The sequence below is a fragment of the Cibotium barometz genome, chromosome 47 (assembly GCF_041138505.1).
Source record: "Cibotium barometz isolate CiBa-2024 chromosome 47, ASM4113850v1, whole genome shotgun sequence".
NCBI classification, from domain to species: Eukaryota; Viridiplantae; Streptophyta; class Polypodiopsida; order Cyatheales; family Cibotiaceae; genus Cibotium; species Cibotium barometz.
The window spans coordinates 4,805,919-4,814,926 of NC_141092.1; positions in this window are offsets into that span (position 1 = coordinate 4,805,919).

Sequence of the window (9,008 nt, forward strand, 5' to 3'; positions counted from 1 at the left end):
ATACATGGTGTTTCCTTGGGAGACCCACATTGAAACAAACACCTGCTGTGGTCACCCCACGGTTATCTCACATCAAGTTCATTGCATCGGCATAGTCACACTTTTTTTCCACATTGGAAATAATACCCTAGAAGGGAAGTTTTATATGATTCTTGTAGGAACTATGAGTGAAGAGATCATCCTCAGTAGGGGATGGATGGGCCATAATAGATGCAACATCGACTGGGATGCACGGACCGCCACCCTACAATAGGCTTCTGGCCATGTTACCATCCTAATGATAGATGAAGAACCAGTCCCCATTCCTCCCCCATGCCACAAACTCCCACTCCCGCCAACCACAAATACCCCAACACCCCACTCTTATCATTCCATTCCCCCAAAAAAGAGGCCTCTCAACATGCTATCCGCACCAACACCTCTCGCACAACGCACCCACTACACACGGTATCAGCACGTTCTCACAGGGTCAAATCACAAGCAATTGCCACAACACCTTATACTAACCAAACTAACACTAATAACCATCCCAAAAAAGCTTCATAGGATTTGATATCTCACCACTGGGTGCCCAAGCGACTTCTTTGCAGGACAAGGCTACTATGAGGGAACATCTCCATTGTGGATCCCCAAAAGGTCTCACCATCCCCCTCGCCAAAACGGGCATCCACAATGTCTCACCCCCCCAGCGTCGTAGGCCCCTCATTCACCAACCTCAAACCTACAAGATATAGGATCAACACAAATCTGCGCGCCCTCCTAGGATCTCTGACCCTTGAGGGAACCCTAAATCCACACACTCAACCCTTCGGTGGATCCCAAATCCCCTTCTTCTTGCTCAACATTACTATGAAGGCAATCATACCCTATGGATCCCCAAACCTCTCCAACTTAAACCCTCCCTCATGTAATTCCTCAGTCACCTACCCTTCAATGGAGCCCCAAGGCAACACCTGTCGTTAAGAGTACTCAAGAAAAAGGGAAGCAAAAAGTCCTACGTGACACAGCCACCTTTGACAAATTTCATTACAGATATACCCTCAACGTCAATAATTCCTCCACCTGTCATTCAGAGGCTTGATAGGACTTTGAAACTCCCTTCAACTCCCTCAACTGCAACTCCTTCCTTGCCACTCACATTGAAATCTCTTCAGGAAGTGCTACCGCCTACTTCGCCATCACCCAATTGGCATAAACTTGTTTCTTTGTGGCAAACTGTGCACGCCAGCAGTACAAGCAATGGGGTGCTAGTAGCATAGCCTCAGTGTACAAAACCTATGATAGGGTACACACCCCCCAAAAACAAATTTCAATCAAGTGCCACGGCCGTTCCATTCTTAACCCGAAGCCCATGGCCATTGTAAGTTTCACACAGCCGTTCCCTTCTCAACACCTAATGTTCCCTTCTCAACACCTAATGTTCCCTTCTCAACATCTAACTTGCGTACGTTCCCAGTTTGGAATGGTCGTTCCCTCCCCCGCCCATTGCCACGACCGTGGTGACTCTTTATGCAAGCAAACACCCATTCGATCCTCCTCCCACGATCCTCCTCCCACGCCCATTTGCTTACAGTCATACACCCGTTCCCTGAACTTTCCCACAACTTTTTCTTCTTCACATTGCTATACTATATGGGCCCCCTCCTCTCACTTTCTCACTTTTCACTCTCAGCTTATCCAAACTCCTGAAAAAAAATTTCCCACACCCTTACCCTCACAGCCAGCCTTCACAATGTCTAAAGCCTCTGACTCCTCCTTGGAGGTGCTCCACCATACTTCCCTAGGGAGGAGGAGGCCTACCAGCAGCGGATTTGAGGAGTACGCGAAGCACCCCACACAGCTCTCCCATCTAGGTAAGCCCTGATGAAGCAAGTTAATGGACACACCGTCCATTCCCTGATGAAGAACCATCATAAAGTTGAGCACAAGCTTCTTCACTACATCGGGTCATGCTATGGTGCAACTGACCCAACTGTGGTCCAGAATTTAGAGTTGCTCAGACTCGATCGACTATCCACACTACTGGAACTGTGGGGGCCTGATCTGTAGTACAATGCCTTACACTTCACCAAGACTTACGATGCAAACCAACATACAGGAGTCATAGTGGATATCGAGGGAAGACATCATCTAATCCAGCCCAGCATAGGCCTTATACGGGAGGCATCAGAGCATTACCACATGTGGAGCATCCATATATCCACCTTATCAATGCCCTTAAGCTCACTCATGGCATGTACAGGGGGAATGCCAACAAGGATAGAGTTGAGTGGGGCAACATTGCCCATGAAGACCTTGTGATGCCAGAACGCGCCCTATAGTTTCTCCTCACACGACAAGGTGGACCTACAGGTTTAGCAGGTGCAGTCTGACAACCTTGGCTTGCGTGCACTAGGGCCAGCAGGTGAATTAAGCCAACTATCTCTTCCAGGAGCTCTATGGCATCTGCTCCAACTCCCAAGGCAAGTTGGCAGTCGCCACTTTACTCACCAAGGTTCTATATTATGCAGTGGACTAGGAAGAACTACCATGAGCCATCCACTTGAGTGGACTGAATTCCGCACTTTCTTCTGTCTACTCTCCATCCACCTCTCCCATTTTCCCGCTAGTTAAGAGGCCCCACAATGAACCCACACCTCCTGAACAGGCACAGATACCCCCAAGCCCCAGGCCCACACACGAAGAGATTACTTCTGTCGCAGCGGGCAGTTTGCAGAAGCCACCAAGAAGGCCGCAGAAGTGGAAGAGGATCGCCAAAAATAAGATTTTTTAAACAGAAGTCTTTATGAGACTCCACCCTCTGTTAAGTTCACCAAAATGCCACCTCATAGTCTGGAAGGGCCCTGCTCCCGCAGTGACACCCAAAATACTATCAACACCCACACTAGTAGTTTCAGCTCTAGCCAGAATTACATAGAAAGCATCCATGCATCCTGGGGAGAAGTGCCAAATTTTGCCCAGGTTTTTGCTAACATGGCTCGAGAGCTCATACAACCGATGACCGACTACATCTCCAGACAATAAGGCCAGCAGGTTAATTGAGCCGACTATCTCTTCCGGGAGCTCTATGGCATCTGCTCCAACCCCCAAGGCAAGTTGGCATTCACCACTTTACTCACCAAGGTTCTATATTATGCAGTGGACTGGGAAGAACTACCATGAGCCATCCAGTTTAGCGGACCAAATTCCGCACTTTCTTCTGTCTACTCTCCATCCACCTCTCCCATTTCCCCGCCAGAGAGGTCCCACCATGAACCCACACCTCCCAAACAACAGGCAAAGATACCCCCAAGCCTGGCCCACACACGAAGAGATTACTGCCACCCGCCAGCAGAAGCGGGCAGTTGCAAAAGCCACCAAGAAGGCTGCAAAAGCAGAAGAGGATCGCCAAAAACAATATTTTTTAAACAGAAGTCTTTATGAGACCCCACTCTCTGTCAGGTTCACCGAAATGCCACCTCATGGTCAGGAAGGGCCCTTCTCTCCCAGTGACACCCAGATCAACACTCTCTATTGGGCCCACACTGGTAGTTTCAGCTCTAGCCAGAATTAGGCAGAAAGAATTATGCAGAAAGCATCCATGCAACCCGGGGAGAAGTGCCCAATTTTGCCCAGGTTTTTGCTAACATAGCGCGAGAGCTCACAACCAACTGATGACCGATTGCATCTCTAGACAACAGGAAGTGGCCCAAATTTGTAAGATTCCTCCTCAACCTGAATATAAATAAGCCTTTACCTCAATACCCTATAATCATTCCCTGTTTCTGAATACGAGAAAATATTATTTTCCTTGTTTTTGTTGCCTAGAGAGATGAAAAATTCTAGAGAGTGGTAATTTAATATTGAGATATTTTTGGATAAACAAATTCTCCTAATATCAAAAATATATTTCCCTGAAGTAGAAAATTAAAATATATTTTCCAAGGTGCATTAGGAATCAATTAAAAATGATTTAAAAAACCTTAGGCTAAGGGTCAAGATTTTTTGAAATTTCAATTATGGTCCGATTAAGGTTCCTATGGGACAATAAGATTAATCCAAGTGTTGGGGGGGAGATAAATCCAATAAATAAAAGAAAATATCCAAAAATGAGTAAATGCCCACATAAGATAAAGAGTTGACTAAGGACAAGGTTTATTAGTTAAAAACTATGAGATATTACTAAAAAAATGAGATATTTTAGAGTAATCATACAATTTTGACACCTTGGTAAGGAAGGGGGAGACTTCAAGGAGGTGCCTAATTTTGACACATGTGAATGAGTTTTAAATTCAAAAATATTAAGATATTTTTATCTCTCCTCTCTCTTGGATCAAACCAAATCAAAAAGGGAGCTAAACTGGTCTAAATCTTGTCCAAATTCAGCCAAACTGAAGGTGGAAAATTCTAGAATTTAGTTGGACTCAGTTAGGGGCCTCCCTCACCTGTAAATAGACCCTCATTCTTTTGAATTCTCATCTGTGAACTAGACCATGTCAGTATTACCTTAAAATAAGTATATTTTCTATTATCCCCTAAAAATCCTCTATAATTTGGAGAGATTGGAGTTTCTCTATCTCTTCAACCTTCCTTGGAGCTTTCCTCTCAGCATACTAACCAATTGATTGGTTGGGGGCCTCTCCTAAGAATAGAGAAGCAAGCAAAATAAGAGGTAAGATGTGACTTTATGGTTTTTCTTTACTCTTCTAAATGTTTTTCACTTCTCAACCCCTCTCAAGCTTGAGAAGTATTCAAATGAATGGTTTTTCAATGCAAATGAAGCTCTCCAAAGAATTCCAATGATTAATCACAAATAGTTTACATTTATGCTTAATTAGAATGTTTTTTAAGTATATCTCTCTCTCCCCCAAATAATGGTCACTCCTATGACCAATTCTCTATTCAAATGATGCTTCTCATGGAGCAATTCTTAATTCTAAAATCAAACTCTATGCTAGTCAAGCTAGAGGCTAAAGAAATGGCTTTTTAATGCTTTTATGTTACATAAATTATGATAAAATTATGATTTAGATCCATAAATTGGATTTAGATCTACTGATAGTTAATCTATCATAAGTGTATTACTAAGTCTTATTCTTTTCAAAATTATTAAAAATTATCAGTAAAAATAGCAGCGGAGCTATGGCAAAATTTTTAGAAATTAACACATAAATCATTTTTATGCATAATGTGAAAAGAGGACTTCATAATATATTCTAGGATTAGTCATCCTATGTTAAAAGAATAACTCTCATCATATCCATGGAAAATTAATTTTTAATATTTATGCATAAATAGTTAATTAGAGAAAAAGAGAAATTTCTAGTAATTTTATTTTTATAAAAGAGGAATTCCTATGATAATAGAGGTCCATGTATTTGAATGGAGAAAGAGAAAAATAGGTATAGGAGGCTTCTTCTAAGATAGAGAAGCAAGCAAAAATAAGAGGTAAAGTGTAATTTTATGGTTTTTTCTACTATTCTCAATGTTTTCACTTCTCAACCTCTCTCAAGCTTGAGAAGTTTCTAAATTAAGTGTTTATAATGCAAATCAAGATTTTCTTAAGAGTTGTAATGAATAATTAAGAAAAGTTTAGATTTATGCTTAATTAGGATGATTTTTATGTTTATCTCTCTCTCCACCAAAGAATGGTCATTCCTATGACCAATTCTCTATTCAATTGATGCTTCTCAATTCTCAATTCACAAATCAAACTCTAGGCTTGTAAAACTAGAGGTTAAGAAAATGGTTTTTTATACTTATATGCTAGTAAATTATGGTAATCTTATGAGTTAAATCCATAAATTAGATTTAAGGTGATAAGATAGTTATACTATCATAATTACATTACTAAGTCTTATTCTTTTCAAAAATATTAAAAATTATCAGTAATAGCAGCGGAGCTATGGCAAAAGTTTTAAGAAATTGATACATAATTCATTCTTATGCATAACGTGAAAAGAGGACTTCCTACCATATTCTCGGATTGAATATCCTAGGCTTAAAAAATGATTTTCATCACATTCAATGGAAAACTAATTTTTAAAGTTTATGTATATTAAATAATTAAGAAAAGAGGAATATATGGTAATTTTATTTAAATGATAAAAGAGGAATTCCCATGACATTTGGAATTCGCTCGTTTAAATAGGAAGAGTGGAATTCTTAGCATATTGAAATATAATGGATATTTTATTTAAATTCAAAGAGGAATTTCATAGAAATTTATTTTATGCATGAGAAATATTTAAATGATAAAAGAGGAATTTCCATGACATTTGTAATTCAATCATTTAAATAATAAATATGACATTCCTAGCATATTGGAATTAATGGATATTTTATTTTAGATAAATTTATTTTATGAGAAATATTTAAATGATAAATGAGGGATTCCCATGAAATTTTATGAATGAGATATGATGTGGATGTGATGTAAAGTGGATGGAATGAATGAGATATGATGTGGATAGATGTGGACGTGATGTAATATGGATAGAATGTATGTGATGGAATGGGGATACAATGAATGTGATGAATGTGAATGGATGTGATGTGATGTGAGTCAGGATAAGTGTGAATGGGTGAGATGTGATGTGAAATGATATAATGTAAATTGGGATAGATGTGAATGGATGATATGTGATGTGAATTGATGTGATGTGATGTGAATCGGGATAGATGTGAATGAATAAGATGTGATGTGACATGGATGTGATGTAAATTGGGATAGATGTGAATGGATGTGATGTGACGTGATGTGAATCGGGATAAATGTGAATGAATGAGATGTGATGTGAATGGATGAGATGTGATGTGAATGGATGAGATGTGATGGGATGTGAATCGGGATAGATGTGAATAAATGAGATGTGAGGTGAAATGGATGTGATGTGGATCGGGGTAGATATGAATGAATGTGATGTGATGAGATGTGGATATGGGCAGATACGAGTGGATGAGACGTGATGAGTATAAATGTGGAAAGATGTGATGAGATGGAAAATGATGTGATTGGAGGAGAATGGATGAAGGACGATGGGAGTACCTATGATTGGACTTGGATTAAGTAATGTGGATTGATGTGGAACAATGTGGGAAGATGAGAGTTCATTATATAGAAACTCTATTTATGACCTGTTTTTAAATGACTATTTTATGTCAAGAATGTTGGGGAAGCATTTTGACCGTCTTGTGAATGAGGTCGTGGAGACCTAAGTGATAAAGTTGCATTAGCTCTGATGGAGAGTCAATGGAGGACGTCTCACGTAGCACAGTCAGCCGAGGTCTTGACCAACCTCGGTTCAATTTAAATGGTGAGCTTCTGGTATGGTGGATGAGGGACCAAAAGCGGCCTATAAGTGAAGCACTAGGTGACCTACGAAGGATGCTAGAGAGTGCTGACCATATGGTGCTCAGGCTCTGGGTCGTCGAAGATACCCACGCGTGCGTTGAGGAAGAAAATGGAACAAGGTGTTAGAATTATTTTCTGAACTCGGGCATGGATCTAGTTGATTGACCTTACTAGTCCTCAATGGATGAGTCCATGGCTCTTTTATATGGATCTGTTGGTTGATCTTGCTAATCTTCAACAGAGATTCCATCTAGATTTCTATAAGTGAATATATTTCTAGGTACTATGAGAAAGCTAGGAACTATTGAAAAGGCCCTTGAGTGGACAGGTGGTGAGCATTCTGGTTGCCAATGATGCCATAGGTACACTGATGAAGGAATGAATGGAATTCAACCAGATATTCTGGAGGATTATGATCAGTGATTTTATGGTTTCATTAAAAGATTGTTTTAAAGATAGCTGAATCTCTGAAATAGGCAATTTTATATTGGGTGTGTAAGTGGTGTGACTAACTTGAAGTTTGCATGAAGATCCGGCTAAGGGGCCTAGGAACTCTTTTCCTTAGTACCCGAGATAAAACCTAACCAAATTCCTAAATGGATCCTACAGTGGTTGGGCGGTTAGCTAACCCATGGGATTGATGGGGTTAGGCTGGACTGATGGATCCCTAAAATGAGACTCAATTCTGTTATGGTATGATAGAGGAAGTAAATCTGGGATAGTCCTTGTTCTATGGAAAAGAATCAACGGTTGTGCCTCTCAATGAGGAAAAAAGCGTTGGTCTCTATGATCCAAGTGCAAGTCTCTTCCTTGATCTCACCATGTGACTTATGGGTTCCGTCGGATCAGTTTGGTTAGATAAGGCTCTTGACTACATTAGAGTAAAAATATCCTGGAGGAATCGCCCGTGCTTACCGGGCAGGGGAAGGTTTTTCGGGTTCAATTTTGGACGAACCGAGGGATTAGTCCGGGTTCAGTTTTTCTGGGTTCCGTTTTGGACAAACCGAGGGAGTAGTCTCTTGTCCGGATATCTGTGGGCGAGGCCCCGAGTGATAGGCTCTACCCCGTGCAAGAAGTGCTACTTCCGCTGCTAGCACCCCCAAATTCGGAGGGGGCAGGGATGTTTCAGCTGGTATCAGAGCAAATTGGCTAAAGTGGAACAACCGAGAAGCCAAAAATGTCAAAAATTTATGAAGTACCAGAAAAAGATTTTAATTGTGTAATGAAATTCATATAAATTGATATTCAAAATGAAGATTCATAAATAGGTAATTGGGTCTTCAGATGGAGTACCGCAATTGTATGGAATCCCTGACTTACTTGAGGCCTAGACATGATAGTATTTACCTTATAATTCCAAGGACCATGACTACCCGTATATACCGAGGATATAATTGCAGCTCTTTATTGGCAGTATATACAAGTAAATCTAAGACCTTGAAATTATAAGCAAAAATGCTATCTAGATGATGAATTCGAATGCTGGTTGATATGATTTTAGAATTTTGGTTGAGAATTGATGAGTTGATTTGGATTCTGATTGAAAGATAATGAATCTTGAATTCTAGTTGAAAGAAGATAAGTTTAACAAAGCCACCATGAGGATGAATGGGACGAATCCCCGTGATGATGATAATAACTGGAATGATGATTGTGACTTCAGCAAACCCCTATG